The sequence below is a fragment of the Lycorma delicatula genome, chromosome 12 (genome assembly GCF_047948215.1).
Source record: "Lycorma delicatula isolate Av1 chromosome 12, ASM4794821v1, whole genome shotgun sequence".
NCBI classification, from domain to species: Eukaryota; Metazoa; Arthropoda; class Insecta; order Hemiptera; family Fulgoridae; genus Lycorma; species Lycorma delicatula.
Genome location: NC_134466.1, coordinates 24,803,437 through 24,818,093, shown reverse-complemented (window position 1 = coordinate 24,818,093; position 14,657 = coordinate 24,803,437). Strand labels below are relative to the sequence as shown.

The window sequence follows — 14,657 nt, the reverse complement described above, 5'->3', positions numbered from 1 at the left end:
AAAATTCACCTGTATGTGTTAGCTAAAGAACATAGCCAACGGTACATAAACGGGTAATGCCTTTTAATTTAATGCAACTTACTCTCACTAATTAGATGGATATTAATGTTATTTTAATTTGTAAAGGAAGGTCTTTTGGTGGTATTATTGTTTGTTTTTACAAATAAATAAGGAGAACCGTTTTCATTTTTATTTAATAAAGAATTACATGATGAAGATACTTTTCTTTTTTGTTGCTTAATTACTTAATTGTTATTTATTAATACTAAAATCTAAATTTTGTACATTTATACAGCCTGAAATAATTCTGATATTCATAATATTTCACATAACAATTACAAAGAATTATTTGGGAAACTCAAGCTAAAAAATAATATTTGTTTTTACTTTCCTGAGGGCCTTAGTTCATGCCTTGGTGGTAATCTGTTTTCTTCATTTCTATACATTTATTTTCTTAAGAAAATAAATTTTATCAAGATACAGGTTTTTCATCTTCTTATTTCTTGCTAACAATCTTTTTTTCATCGGATAGCATTTTTTATAGCTCTACAAACATTTTAAATAAAAAATCTGACTTTAAATAAATACACTCTAAAATGAGAAAAATATCTTTCTCTTTAATCTTTAAAGTCTATTTAAATCTTAGCAAATACTAAATTTAATCTTGCCAAATCTTAGATCAATAAGAATTAGTTTATAAAAATGGTTTATTAGTGTTCCATACAACTGACTCAAAATTTAAACTGTTTAATTTTTATGTTAAACAAATAGGCCGTCTAACATTTTTTTTTTTTTTTAAGTATGAGGAATTGGCATTGATATTTAATTTAATGGTACGCCTGTATTTAAACTATTCTGGTGAAAGACCATTATTGAAGAATTAAACATTTTTTTATTAATAATATTTATTTGTATCTTCCAATATTTTAATGGGTCTTAAGCCAAAATTTATGATAATTTATTTTCTTTACATTCTTTACTTCATTTTATTTTCTACCTATAAGCATAATAAGAGTTCATAATAAAGTACTATGTCATCTGTTTTGGGAAAATAACAGCGCTCCAAAATATTATTAATGATAATATATTTATTTTTGGTAAAAATGCACACTTTGTACATATGATTTTACTTTCTACATACAATAAAATAAAGAAACAAGACTCCAAAAAATGACCTTCATGACTGAATGGTTGTCTCCAACTGGAAAGTGCTGGGTTTGAATCCCAGTCATACTTGGCGTTTTTCATAAGCTACAAAATCATTTCTTTAAAGAAAACAAGGGTGATACCTGCAATTGTAACTCTTAACCTGAAACTGTTTACTTTTCTATTATGGTACTAAATACTTTGCTATATCGTTGATACAAAATTAATTCCATACAATGCCATATGGTTTTTTAAGCATTCAAGCCCGTCTTTCAGTGCTTTGAATCTGTTTTTTTCCGTACTAAATTTTTCTCCTTCCTACAATTCTAGTTTTCTTGTTGCTTGAAAAGCTTGAGTTTGAATAATTAATCCTGAAATAATATATTTTTGATTCATGCGCTCATAAACCGTTCCCAAACAGGCATAGTTAAGTTCATCATTATTGAAAGTTATATTTTACTTATCTTCATTTTCTTTTCAGTCGTTCAAATGATTTTTTATAGATTAGATTTACGTTTACATTTTTCTGTAGTTATGTTAAAAAAATTAAAGTAATTTGATTTTTAGTAATCTTAGAATATTGTACATCGATAATTATTGCATACTGATTTTCCTCTTAAGTCTGTTAAACTTATTTCTAGGCAGTTTATTGAAAGTAAAAATCCTTAATAGTAGTATTAGGAGTAAAATCATTAATATTAAAAAAAGTACTTTCACAATTGGTGAATCAAAAAAAAATGTACCATCTTACATAAATCATAAGAATTAAATATTTAAGTAAGTCATAAAGAATAAATAGAGTATAATGGAGTTTATCTTAAACATTTGAGTAAGTAAGATATATTTGTTATTAGTAACAAGATCTTTTATAACGGTTTAAAGTAGGTTCAGGTTCATTTTTTACCAATGGTTTTACACTGTTTAAATACTGTTACAGTTTAACAATGTAGTCATAATATATACTTTTTTTATGAGAAGACATACAGTAAGAAGTGACTAATTTTTGTGAATAATATTAAATAAGTTTTATGTTTATCAGTTTACTGTAATACTGGTGGATGACTTTTGCAGAAAAGTTAAGTAATAGCACTGCTGGTGGAAATGACTGTCAGCTAAATGATGGTCAGCTATATGGCAATCTCCTATATTAATGTGCTTCGATGGAAGTATGTCTAGCCAAAGTGAAGCCACTTGGCTCATGCTCGGGGGCTTTTGAACTACAATAATAAGTTAATTATTACAAAATCTGTTGCCAACAAACAAAAGAGGTTTGCCAATTACTTTGTCTAAGTAAGAGTAATTAATATGTATAGTCAAAGTTATCAGATGCGAGGGGCCTGGAGGACTTTCGAGCATCTGGTCTGAATAATTAATAGCATAGTTTTTGATATTTATTTTGTATCTTTACAATTGTTAATATTACAAAAGAAAGGTGGATATTGTCTACCTATGTTATTTGAAAGATTTATTCATTGATTCTTATTGTTTACTCATATCATATTATTTACATTTAAATTTGGGCTCCTTGCGGATCTACTCGGCTCCTGACGATTCAGCGGCTCCATATACAGTATTTAAGCAAGCTCCTTACTTCATTCTGGCAACAGAAGAAGAAAAAGAACAAAGAACCACAACGTGACTCACCGCCACCAACTGGAGTACGGTAGAAGATCCCATCAGAGAAGCAGTAGGAAGGGCAGCCAGAAAAGAAGGAGTTCTTTAATTCTCTTTACCAACTATCCACCTTCCTTTCCAAACCTACAAATTTGCTTCAGCCAGCACATGCTACTCCCTCCGGAGAAGGGAGCGCATTGCTTCCTCCAAAAACTAGGGCTCCTGGTAGGCATATTCCTGCTAGCTGGAAAGGGGTTAGCACCGAAAGGACTTTAGCGGATGGACTGAAGGGGAATTACGCCAGGAGTATGAGGCTCATACACACTTAGTCCCTCATGATCAGCTCGGTAAATCGTTTCACTGGTCTATAGGATTGGAACGCAAATACCAAATTCATCCATAAATAAAACATGAAAATTTATAACCGCCACCAAACAACCAATAATCTGCTCGATAAAAGAAAGACCTGCAACAAGAGACTTTGTCCAGGTTCTGCAATTAGTAGAGAGACAATATAAACACCCGCCTTCCTTGCATTCTGTTCTGTTTCCGGTAGTCCTGTTCCAGTCTCTGACTAAGACTTATTTCAGTCAATACATTTATGGATACAATAATTTGTATAAAGATTCAGATGTATAGGAATAACTACGTAAGACTCAATTTGTTTAAATGAATCAGCACCAATTTTTGATATACATTTTTATTTGTAAGATTCAAATATCTCATTAATTAAAATTATATCTGGCTATAATAAGTACTGCTTATGATACATATCGTTGAAAAGCACTCGACAAGGGCTTATTACTGCAGTTAAGAAAAAGTCCAAAATCCAAATGTTTTGGTTTTTGGGCTTTTTTGGTCCAGTCAATTGTAATCAAAATGGGAGGTGGGGTAATTGTAATCAACTGGATTCAGGGGTGGTCAAAATGGATATTTCTGTTGAAATTTGAAAACAGAAGTTTTTCACGATTACGATACTTCACTTCATACAAGAAAATTTTTCTGTAGATATTTAGTAACTCTTTTATATAATTTACTTATAACCCAAATAAATGTCATAATTAATGACCAAAATGTACATATCACTAATAATAATGAAATAACTAACTATTTTAATGATTATTTTGTAAGTGTTAATGAAGAAGTTGTGACCAAGATTATTAAGTATTCATCAATCAATTTATCTAACAGTGAAAATAAAAAAAAAGCATGAAGTAGTGTATTATAAAACCAGTATCTGCCAATGAGATGTTCTCATTATTTTACAATTAAAAAAAATATATATACTGGATACATGGTATATATGAAAGTGCATTGAAGTTGATTCTGCTATATTGCTAAACTGCTGGTGTATATAATCTTATTTTCAAAGTTGTTAATGTCTAACTCCTAATTTTAAATTAGCTTAAATAACTCCTGTTTTAAAATTTTGAAATCATTAACTTGCTACTAATTACAGATCAATCTCTTTATTCTCTAATTTCACTAAAATATTTAAAAACATTATTGCATAGCACAATTGTTACATTTTTGGATAAACACAGTATAATTTATAATCTGTAATTTGGCATTGGTAGAGGTGTAGAAACTCAAAATGCATTTGAAAAAAGTAATATAGTGTGTTATAGGGGTAGTCAACCAAACTTTTGACTAAAAAAAAATTATTTTTCATTTATTGACTCATAAAGAAATATATTTTATTATCGATCGTTGTTGTGTGAAATTTTATCTTTTTAAACAAAATATTTGTCGATTTAAAAAAAAAAAATTCTTGGGTTTTAATGCACTGCCTATGTCCAACGTGAGCGGAAAACGAAAGTGAGACAGATAGATTTAGAGGTATAGTTTTCATTGTCGCACAGTGCAGCGCATGCGCATTGTACCTAACGTACTGTCCCTTCAGAAAGTGATTCCATAAAACTTAATTGTAGTTAATATTAAGTGATAAAATCTCTTAATTCTATTTAATTAATAGAAAAATTTCAATGCTTATGAATATTAAATAAATGTTGAGTTAATCATTGTATCATATAAATGTTTTTATAAAAACTTTCTACAATAACTTGAATTATGAAAGATAACTTGTGATTTGTGATGAGAGTTCATCACAAACATTTTGAATGGACTGTAGACAAAAGAGGTAGGTAAACCTCTAAATCAGCTATCTTTGTTGGCGCGGATTTCTAACGCTAGTGCCCATTCCAATATTTCTATATTTCAGTGGTTTTAATAGTAACAAGCAGTTCATTTAGGACTGGTTTTAAGCTTATTTTGTGTTTAGTACAATTTTTTTCTACCTGATAGTAGCACTACACCTTCACTAGTTTACTCAATTGTGTCGTTTACTTTTGTTTATTGTGTAATATTTTGACAAATAGTTCTGGATTTCTGACGGAAATTATTTACATTGTATCATTGTTTTTTATTCCACCTTTTTTTAGTTATTTGGGATAAATAAGGTGGCATTTTTAAAACATTGTTCGTATGTGATTGTAGTATTTAGGTTATAGGTACAGACTTTTGTTTTTTTTTCTTTTTTTAGTTTACATTTGTTATAATTTTTATTTGATTAGTTTATTAATGTATAAATTAAATCATTATATGGAACCAACAAAACAACGTACTTCACAAAAACATAAGATGAACTCAAAATTCAAATTATGAACGAAAAATATTTGGAAAAAATCTAGTTGCCCTTGTAGCTCCTGAGATTAAAGATAATTAACCAAATGATGGCCCTTTTTATGAAAGTACAGGTGACATTAGGACAGAAAATATTGTGCATGATATTGTATGCATGAACAAAGCATGTATACATGATATTTTGATGTGATCTGTGATGTGAAGGGATGTTATCTTAAAATAATTCGCATGAAATGAAATAAAAACTAAAATATCAACGAAACGTTATTTTTGTCAATTTTCGCAAAAGTGTTTTTTCTGATGGAGTGAAAACTTGCAAAAAATACTTTCTCTATACATCGCAGAGCAAAACTCCGTTTATTTCGGTTAAAGAATTTGTTTTCTAGGTTAAATTGTATCTGATATACAGTGTTTCTTGTAAATGACAGTTATTTACCCTAGGAGGTTGTAAATCAAATATGGATATGATTTTTTTGTAGCATCATTTCCATTTAGATACTAATTAATTTTCAAAACAGAACAGCAAAAAAAATCCCCCCCAAAAAAAAATTGGGTTTGACCACCCCTGTAATGAAAATGTAAATGGGAAGAACTCTTTACTGTAGTGTTTATTGGTCTGGTCTTTGATACTGATTATTTTTCGTATGAAATTTTATTTGAAAACTTAATAAAATTGGAATAAGAGTTGTTACTAGAGAATTTGTAAAGGATTATTTAAAAAATAGGCAACTGGTAGTAAATATAAAAAAAATACTAAAAGTGAGCCTTTTACAATGAAATGCGAGTACCTCACAGTACTGCCTTAGGACCACTTTATTATTTATATAAATGACATTTTTAGTGTTAACTCAGATGATGATTCCATAATTATTTCTTATGCAGATGACACAGCAGTATTATACTTATCTAATAACTGGAATAAAGGTAAAATATAAGTTACAACATCTCATAACTGATAGGATATTTCAATCTAACCAAATTTTATCTTTTAAATGGACATAAGACAGTTTGGATAATTTTTTCCAGTCATCTTGATTTTATACTCTTTTATTTTAAATTAAAACTAAATAATGAAAATATTAAAAGGGTTGAAAATACAAAGTATTAGGAAGTGTTTGGAGACTGGATTGTTAAAATTACGAATTGCAATTTGTTATTTGAAAACATCTGAGATGGGATTTTATATAGCAAGTTTATTACAAAGGACAAAATTATGTATTGTATAGGCTAAAAAAGATAATTAATACAGATAGTTTGTTTATGGTCATGTATGGATTTTTTTATACCATTTTGACATTAAAGATAATTATATGGGAAAGTGTGAACAAGTCACTTTTAAAAATCTTATATAATATTGTATACATATCAAAGTAATAACTGAAATGAATACTACCAATAGGCTTATTCTATTGAATATGAATAAAAAATACCCACTTCAATTTTTATATTTTCATTTTAGTCATTTGTCGAACTTATATCTACAAAATGTTTCGATTAAATGATGTAAATTTTTACAGTTTCCTTAATTTTCTACTGAAAAAAAAAACCATGTTTATATAAGTCTGTTATATATTTCAATGAACTTCTGAAGCCATATTAAAAAAAATTAGAGAATTGTTTGAGAATAAATGATGTATTGAAGAATAGTTTTGTTTTGTTAATTGATAGTAGATAATTATCTCATCCAACTATGTAATGAACTAGAAAATTGTATTTTGATAAATTTACTATGTGTATTGATAAATATTAATTTAAGTCTTTAATAGTTAAGAATTGTATGTAAGATTTTCATGGTTATTTTTTCAGGCTGTGTGAAAATACCAGGATAAATATTGTATGTAACCTTTTGCATATATATGTTATGTTATTTGTATTTATGACTTGATTTAAATAAAAGTAAAATAAAACAATGATATCTGTTTGTCCCAGAGTGAGAACAGTTAGCAAGCAACTTTGAACAGTTTATTTTTATTTTGTTATTATACGATATATATGAAAAAATTCCAGATCCTAATTGGGAATCAAAATCATTTCCAGCCGATTTAGATACTAGAGTTATTAACAATTATACCAAATTGCCACCCAAGTTGATCATAAAGACAGCTGAAATTATTTTGGAATAAGTTATTACAATTATGTTATTAAAAAATTTGGTTTAGTTTTATCATTACAAAAGTATATATTTAAAAAATATATAGAAATTTAATTAATTTAGGTTGGGTTTCAGGCCACTTATATAAAAAAAATTGTAATTAAACGAATGAAAAAAATTATTCTATTATGTTACATAAATTATATAACACTTACTTTAGACATGGATTTTTAAATGATTATATTTGAAATACTTATCTGCTACAGTAAAAGACGAACTTATAGGTGAATTAACATGCATTGAGTGTTTTAATATGAATCCCCCTTTCTATAACATACACAGGTGTAAACATGAATGTGTTCACACGTACAGGTTTGTGTACTTGATGTAATGCTACAGTAACATAAAAAAAATGAAAGTAAAGCCTTTAAACAGTAGAGATTTCTCTCACTTTAGATTTATACTAAAAAAAAGAAAAGAATTCTGTAAAATGTTGAAAAAGATAAAAATAATTTGAAAATAGAATGTTCTAAAATAGTTCACCAAAAAAAGACAGTTTTATTATTCATGCACGCGTGGACTACATCCACTGATACTCATAATATATTATTAAAAAATAAAAACCAAAATATACACTACATTGAACATATCTGAGTAAATAGAATATGTATAAAACTTTCTTTAAATCTGTTTTTGTACTTCTTATCAAGTAGTAAAAATAGAAAATAATAAAAATGACGAAGCAAACAAAATGGTTTGGAGTATTTATAAAAAGATGTTACATATACGTATTTCTTTCAAATCGTTCAACTGTTCTCTTCCAGTTCATGAAAAAATTTGTAATGTATAACGTTCATTTTAAGATATATTATCTAATATAAAAATTAATCTTTTGTTATGTTTTTTCTAGAAGTATAAAGATTACATTTTAATAAGGTTTGTTTTTAAATTATTTATTTTAAAACAAATATTTTGTAACTACAGGAAATTATTATTCTGAAAAAAAATTTAAAATATCTGAAATTTTTTTTTTGAGTAATGAAATTTTCAATTTAATTTTCTTTTATTTGGGATAAATTGAAAACTCAGTGGTTCAGTTAACCAAAACCCCGAGTCAGTTAAACAGTTGAAATATACATTTAATTTAAAAATTAATTAATAAAATTTAATTAAGAAAGTCATGTGGTGACCACATCAGATTTTTTATATAAGATTTTTACAAAATTGAATAGTTTTTTTTTGTATAAAATTTGTTCATAAGTTTAAAAATTAAATAAATGAAGCATTTTATATTATTACATCAATTATAAAATTGTTCGATTCACTGAAGTACTTTTTCATATTATTGACTGTTAGTCTAAATAAAAAATAAAAGAATCAATAGTTTATAAAATTTTATTAAAAAAATTTGTATTCTGTACAAATAATTTTACATTATAATTAATTATAACTAAAAGCTATTTTTTTTGTTTTTTGTACAAAATTTTAACTAATAAATATATTTTTTTAAATTTTGTTCTCATATTTTAAATTAAAGCTTAATTTTTGCAATTAAACCTTGAGTAAGACTTGATTTTTTAAATTAACATAAGACTTCAACTTTTTTGTTTTATTGAACCTTGGGATAAGACTTCTGATTTTTTAAACCAAAGCTTGACTTCTATTTTTTCTAAAATGCTTGGCAAGACTTATAATTTTTTAATTTGAATTGTAAACATAAAACTTTAAAGTGGATGGTTAAGGTTACTCTCCTGTCATTAAAGTTTGGCCATTTCTTTTCTTTTATGTAAATTAGTTTAACTTTTATTAATTTGTAAATAACACTTTGTATTATAGTCACAGTAGGTGCTTCAGATTCTATGTTTTTCCTTTGTTTCAATTCCCTTTTCTTGTTTGTATTTTAAAAATCTATTTCTATTTAGTTTTTTTATTCTGGATTAAACTTTTCTGAGAAAGTTTAATTTTTTAACACTTAGTTTTTGCTTTTTAACACTTAATAACATTTTCTTATTTCTTTAAAGTGTCTTATGTTTTTTTTTTATGCATGTCAGTTGCTAAATTGCTGATTAAATGAAGGTTAAGATCAATTTTACTTTTCTTTGTTGTTAATGTTTTATTTAATACTTTTATAATAATTCAGACAAGGCTATAATGTTGTCGTATATCCCATCACACACATTAAAATGTGTGTAATAATCTATGAGTGTGTTGTGAGCTGCATTAAATTTTTTTTTTTTTTTAGGTTTGTCATTTTACATGATTTTATGTTATACTCCGTTGTGAACTAATTGTTTAATTTCAATATGTTTTAAGTATATTTCATTCTTTTTCTCCTTCATGTTGTAGTCCTCTACAAGATGCTGCCTGTAAAGGAACCAAATTTTATTTTAAAAAGAGTTCTTTGTATTTTAAACATTACTTTAACTCACCATCAACATACTGCTGGATTCTAATACTCTACTCAAAGATTTTTTCATTGTTTATAAACTAACTGGAATTCTATATCTTAAATAGAGACTAAGTGTAGCAAATTTTGACTTTCCTGGCTGTAGCGGAATATGCAGCTTTAACTATAATTGAAAAGTATATAGATCGATTAAAATAAAATCTAAAAAATTGGTATTTTTTAAGTTTTGTGCTTTACGGAGACATTTAAAAAATAGATTGTAAATAATCTGTGATAAAGATCTTTATTCCAATGCTCCCAAGTCCTAAACATCTATTTTTGTCAAGACTGATGTTTGTATGTACGTATGTATGTTGGTTTGTATTTGGTCTTATAACTCTGGATCCTGTTGACTTTCTTGAGACTCAGACAGTACTACCTTCAGGGGGAAAGAATGTATTAAATTTCTGCAAAAATTGGAAAAAATGGTAATGCAAAATTACATTTCAAATCTTTACTAGGGCCCTTAGCAAAAAACTTTTCTTACACAAGTTGAAGTTGTTTTTATCTAGTTCACAAATTACCAAAGATTTATATTTATTATTCATCTCCTTCCCCAAAAAATGACTATATATATATATTAGCTATATATTTCCTCAGAAAAGGAGTTTTTGCATCTTTTTCCTACATTGATAGGCCTTCAAACCACTGAAAAACTTTTTTGTCCATTCTACTTCAATGGTCTGCAGTAACAAAAAACTTTTTTAATTTTTTAAAATTTAAATCCACCTTGCAACTTACCCATACCATCTTAAATGTAAACATTTTAAATTTTGATAGCCCTTACTCTTTAATATTTCTTGAAAGAAAAATTAGCCAAAAATTTTCCGCCTTCCTAGTAAATAACTAACTTTGCTTATTTGGAATTATGGCTGTATTTTTTAAATAGATAATTTTTTTAATTTATTTTCATCACTTAAAAATTTTTTTTAAAAAAGTTAATTTTACTTGAATGCTTCAACTTTAGTATAGCCCCCAACAAGAAAAAAAAAACAATTTTTTGGCAACTTTTTTTTTTTTTATAAAAAATAATTATTTTATCATAATGATAGAAATAGAGCTAAAAATTATTGAATGGTTATTTTTTGAGAAATAAATTACATAACCTTATTAACATAGTCAGAAAAGCTATTCTCATTTTTAGCAGAGTTATTTACTCTATGTACAAATTGTATATTTTTGAACAAAAAAAAGAAAAATGTAACGCTACTGTAAAATTAGTAAGCGTAATAAAATTTCTCTTATGAGTGAAGTAAATTGAACCCACATGTATGATAAAAACTGGGGTTGAGAAGTGTGTATTTATAATTGTAAAAGCATTCAGTCTTAGCTTTTTACTAAAGCAAGACTGAATGCTTTTTTTGTTTTAAATAAAAACAAAAAATTCAAGTTTTTAAGTTTAGCAGTGCAACAAATTGCAAAACACTAAAGCACTATAGCTGCTTTTGTCACTGTCTTGGTGTCATTTGCTTTTTAACTGTGTTAGTGAGAAGCAGTTAGTGAAGTTGACGTAGTTGAAAACTGACTACCTGCAATTTTGTGCTACAATTTTCCACTCGTGTTGGGTGTTGATCAGATTTTAGAGGAAATGACTCTTGTGCTTAGAGAGAATTGTGCTCATTATAAAATAATATTTAGGTGGTACTGAGAATTTGAATGAGAAAACTTTTGCCTTGGGAATGTTCCAAGTTCAGGTTAACTGTCTTCATCTGTGACCACGGTAAACATTGCTGCAGTATGAAAAAAGCTTGAGACAGAAAAGCATGTGACTTACCACCAAATATAGGTGTCCTCGGGCATTAATGTCTGCAATTCATACTGTTTTATGAGATTACCTTCAATTTAGAAAGCTTTGTACCCTTTGGTTGCTGCATAACTTGACTGACAATCAGATCTCCCCGTGTGAACAGTGTTGTGACAAAACTTGGCTGTACTATTATGATGCCCCGACCAACTCAGAACAAAGTGTGGGTGTTCAAATATGAGAAAATCCCCATCGGTGAAGAAGAGACTGGTGGCCATATTTTTTAGCCTGAGAACGGTTTAAAGTTAGTCGTCAGAAACTCATAAGAGAAATTACAGGAAATTGGTGTACTGAGGAATGCCTGCCTAAAGTTGTCAAAGCTCTCAAAAAGCTGCACCCAGATTCAAGGATGGACATGATTTCTTCACCATGATAATGCTTCAGCACACTAAATATTGGCGAGCAAAACTGTTAATCCCTACAGTCCTGACCCTCACTCCATGTGACTTGGTGCTGTTCTCTAAGGCGAAGACCAGAAGAGAGACATTTTATCAGTGATGATGACCTCCTAAGGGCTTGGGAAGATGAGTGTGTCCAGATCTTCAAAAAAACGTGGTAGAGTTTCTTTTAATACTGGTTTTGATGGATGGAGAAATATATAATGTGTGGGTGTATTATTTAGAAAAATTATTAAAAAAAAAGTCATTGCAAAACTTTTCTAGTGCCTTTTGTGTGTAAAAAATGTTTCATAAGACTTGCTGAGCTCATTAAAATTTCTTTTCCTCTCCTTTCCTTTTAGATTAATTTTTATATTCATTAACATTTCGTATAAATTATCGAAATTTGTAACAATTAAAAATTTATTTATTTCAGGAAAAAATATACAATGAAAACTACAGAAGATATAAAAAGTTGTTTAAAACAAATGGGATTCGATATTTCTAATAAAATTAACATAAAAATAAAAGCAAAATTATTAATATTCATTTGTATTTATTTTACAATAAATAATTTAATAAAATTTATTAAATATTGGGATAATTTTTATTTAAGATTTGTTGCGTTAGAAGATTTAAATGTTAACATACCATTATCAGGTTTATTTTTAGAATATGTGTTAAAATCAGATAATATGATTACACTGCTATCTATTATCGAACAGAAGTTCTTTGATAATCTTACTAATAATAATGCATCAGGTAAATTAGCTCAAGATAAAAAAAATATCATTGAAAAATGTATAATAAATGAAAAGCAATGGTCAAAAAACATTTCAGTTGCAATAAAAATTTTTATTATAAATATAATTATTGTAAAATTAATATTTCGTTATATATTATTAGTATATAAAGGCAGTTATAACTCGATAAATGATTTACCTCTTTTAACTGAATGCATTTATCTGTTTAATTATAAATCAATAGAAATATATTTAATTGTATTGTCGATACAATTTATATTTATTCTATCAATACATCCATTAGGATTTTGTGCTTATACATCAGGTGTTATAAGTATGAATAAAATCAGTACTGAAATGAAATTACTGATAGTGTCATTTGAAGAACTAGATAATAAATTTAAATCTATAAATTATCTGGATAATAATAAAAATAATGAATTGAAAAACTATATTAAAAAGTTGATTTGTCATCACCAATATATTATAAGGTATGCTAAATGTTGATTGATATTTTTTTTATACAACACAAGGGCTGTTATAAAGGTATTTTTCACATACAAATTTGTAAGCGCATATTTTTTTTTATTGTAAAAATAACTAATTATTTACTTAAATTATTTTTTTATTTCTTAATCTTTGTGTGCTCTTAAATGTTCTAAAAATCATTCATTGAAATTACCTATTATATAAATAAACTTGCATTCCTGTCGGGTCTTTGGTTAGTTGCACTTCCCATCAAAGTCAGGGGTGTTTAGTCATTCAGGGCTGTGCCCCCTGGATTCCCCTATATTCATTAAACTCAAACTTAAGAATAATAGTGATAAATAAAAATTAAAGCCCGTTCAGTTTATAAGAACTGTTAGTGTATTGTAATTTCTTCAGAGAAACAGTTTGGTCAAAACAGTACCCACTAATTTGTTTTTAGATTTCTGTCGCAGCTGTGCTCATGAATTATACAATCAGAATTACAAACATAAATTACCGTCATAATGTTACCAAATCTCATAAAGGTTGGTTCAATAGGGGTAACATAAAACAGCAAAAATGTAAAAAAAAATTGTTTTTTTTTTACCTCTTAAAATATTAAAATTCAGGAAACCCAAAAGTGGTTTTTAGATATTTATCTGTAGAATATCTGCAAGACCAAATCAAGGAAATATCTTGTTATAGTCAGAGTAGGATAAGATTTGCAATCATTGTTTGAGATTTTTTTTTTTTTACCTTTTTTCGCCCGTTTATGGTGAATTTCAAAAAATCTAGAAATTGCTTCTAGATTTTCACAAGATCAAGTTTATTTTCTCATTTTTACTTCCTTGTACAAAGTAAAGGAAGTATTGTGATGGCGAAAAATTTCAGTTTCCAGATTTCAACGGCAATATTCATTTTCACCATACCTGAATCCATGTTGACTAGTTTTGGCGTGACATCTGTACATATGTATGTATCTCGTGTAACTCAAAAACGATTAGCCGTAGGATATTAAAATTTTGGATTTAGGACTTTTGTAACATCTAGTTGTGTACCTCCCTTTTGATTGTAATTGATTGAACCAAAAGTGTCCAAAAAAGCCCAAAATCAACAAAAATCTGGATTTTGGACTTTTCTTAAATGCAGTAATAAGCCCTCATTAACAGCTTTTCAATGATATATAAGTGGTACTTATTTTCATTGATTCTAGAGTTACAGACAAAATTTTAATTAATTTAATATTTGGATCTTAGAGGAAGGCACATCAATTAGAATCAGACTTCATCTCCTTTTTTTTTAATTTAAATTTATTGATTTATTC

At 27.4% G+C, this 14,657-nt stretch overlaps 1 protein-coding gene across 10 annotated transcripts in view; it reads left to right on the top strand.

The window, feature by feature from the left end:
• Positions 1–14,657, top strand: part of LOC142333031 (uncharacterized) — a 45,444-nt gene that overhangs the window by 9,816 nt on the left and 20,971 nt on the right. For 4 of the 10 annotated variants that reach the window (XM_075379820.1, XM_075379816.1, XM_075379817.1 and 1 more), the window contains one exon: positions 7,210–7,237. The exons of the other annotated variants lie outside the window; for them this stretch is intronic. The gene's annotated coding sequence lies outside the window, so the exon portion shown is untranslated. The remainder of the gene's footprint in view (positions 1–7,209; positions 7,238–14,657) is intronic. 10 annotated transcript variants of the gene reach the window in all.